This window comes from Bidens hawaiensis, unplaced genomic scaffold (genome assembly GCF_021521415.1).
Source record: "Bidens hawaiensis isolate Kalapana, Puna unplaced genomic scaffold, B.hawaiensis_p1.1 tig00021047_1, whole genome shotgun sequence".
NCBI classification, from domain to species: Eukaryota; Viridiplantae; Streptophyta; class Magnoliopsida; order Asterales; family Asteraceae; genus Bidens; species Bidens hawaiensis.
In genome coordinates, this window is record NW_027493261.1 from 457942 (window position 1) to 460502 (window position 2561).

Here is a 2561-nt window from a genome sequence, read left to right on the forward strand (position 1 = left end):
TAAAGTTTTGTCCAAGAAATCCCAAGTACTTGGTTAAACTAATTGATTAAGTATTCGAATTAAGTCCATTAATTTCCTTATCTTCTATATTCTAACTTATTGATTTACTCTCATCACATTTGTATGATCCCCTTGAGTACATGTAACATAATAAGAGAAAACAACAAAAACAAACACAGTTAAGCTAAAAATTGTCCAGTAACAAAAAGAAAAGTTGGAGTGTGGTGAAATCTATAGTTAGGAAGCCAACATGATACAATGACAAAGGCAACATAAGCGATGTGGTCATTATTATCATGATCATAACAGAGACAAGCGAATCATAACACGTGTCTAAATGGAATAACCATATGAATCCATCAAATACGAAATAAATATTCGAATTAATAAGGCGTACAGTAAGGAGTAATACCCGTTGAGCACAAAACAAAACAAATAGTGTACAAAGACCCGTTATATATCCTAGTAGACCAAATTATGAGTTGTATGTTGGCACACACCATCACTCCCCAAAATGAAACAAATTATCTTAGAATCAACATATACGACTCCTTTAATCTTTCATGGCCAAACATAATACAATCTAGAGACGTCGTGAACAGTCACATTGTCACGAAAGTGCTACGCCATTGATGGCCCAATGATGCATAAGTGGAATCAACCTATCAGACGCTTGCTCGGCTTTGTATTAAAGAGTCAAAACAATTTAGAAATACATCTTACAATCAAATGTCTACACAAAGGTATGATACGATAATCTAACAAGTTAAAGGGATATGCGATAATGGATTCTAACAATTGTGTCGTATGCATGTATAACAAAGTCGGGAGCCGAACTCAATGAGTGTAACGGGCTTTAGAAGGTCAAATGAGTTAGATCAATTATAAAAAATATTTTAGCATTAAAAGAAAAGGGTGTTATAATCTGTACTTCAGAATTTTTTTAACGGCCAACGAATCATTCAAATGGGCTACTTGTTAAATTCACCACATCGGTGTACACTCGTCTTTCGATCCCGGGAAAGCTCTCACCTCTGGACAACGCCCGTGAACACTCATCCAAAGGCACGACAGTGCGGTGAGATAAAACCCTTTCAGTTCAAGGATCCAACTAGTGAACGCCATCTACTCGCTCAATCTCCCATCATCACCCGGTGGCCGGTGCCGCCGAAACTAAATGATGAGGCAAGAATCGAACTAATTACCTCGATCGGGTTATGATCCAAAACCTGTTTTGTTTTGTGTTGGCTTCATTGGGGTTTTTCCTGAAACATATGCAAATTACAAAATAATTATTGTCAAAGATAAGATTCTTGGATAAGATGATGTAGTGATTACAAGCCATTAATGTTGTTTTCATAACTTCAATCAACGTCCATCATATTTTATAAGTTCATGGCTCCATTCATTCTTTATCTCTCATGCAATTAATCACAAAAAATGGGAACAATAGTTTTATATCCATCTCCTGGTATGGGACACCTCATTTCAATGGTGGAGCTCGGAAAACTTATAACCAAACACCACCCTTCATACTCCGTCATCGTCCTCACTCTTATCCCCTCTTTCAACACCGGCACAACCGCCTCCTATGTCCACCACATCTCTGCCACCTTCCAGCAATCACCTTCCACCATCTCCCTAATATTCCCCTTGACCCCTTAAATTTTCCTTCAATGGAAGCCATCATCTTTGAGCTTATTCGACTTAGCAACCCCAACGTCCATCACGCTTTACAAACGATTTCTTTATCTTCTAAGATCACTGCCTTTATTATCGACATGTTCTGTTGGACGGCTATGCCTGTGGCTAAGAATTTTAACCTGCTTGTTTACTACTTCTTTACTTCCGGTGCATGTTGCCTTGCACAATTCCTTTACATTCCTACTCTTCACAAAACCACTACTAAAAGTTTTAAAGATATGCATACACTCATTCATTCGCCTGGGTTGCCCCCAATACCGTCGTCGGACATGGTTGTCCCACTTCTTGATAGAACCTCTTCTGATTATTCTAGCTTTCTTGAAACATGCGAGCATTTGCCCAAATCAGCTGGAATAATCGTAAATACTTTTGATTTGTTGGAACCAAGAGCGATTAAAGCAATAACTGACGGAGTTTGTGTCCCAGATGGGCATACACCACCAATCTACTGTGTGGGACCGTTGGTGGCGGTTGGTGCTGATGGTCACATGACTGTTTGAATTGGCTAGATTTGCAACCGAGTCAAAGTGTTGTGTATTTATGTTTTGGGAGTTTAGGTGTGTTTTCGAGTGATCAGCTGAAGGAGATTGCGAAGGGGTTAGAGAAGAGTGGACATCGGTTTCTATGGGTGGTCAGAAGCCGACCGTCAAGCAAAAAAGAAGACCGTTTTCTGCCACCACCGGACCCTGACTTGGATGTACTGCTACCTGAAGGTTTCTTAGACCGCACAAAAGATAAAGGGCTCGTGGTAAAGAAATGGGCGCCACAAGTGGCAATCCTAAACCACAAGTCTATCGGTGGGTTTGTGACACACTGTGGGTGGAACTCAGTCATGGAAGCCGTGTGTGCCGGGGTTC

The 2561-nt window shown here is 40.1% G+C and overlaps 1 pseudogene; it reads left to right on the plus strand.

Annotated features, from left to right (window-relative positions):
* Positions 1-1405: 1405 nt before the first annotated feature.
* Positions 1406-2557, plus strand: LOC143562695 (UDP-glycosyltransferase 88B1 pseudogene; annotated as a pseudogene).
* Positions 2558-2561: the final 4 nt, after the last annotated feature.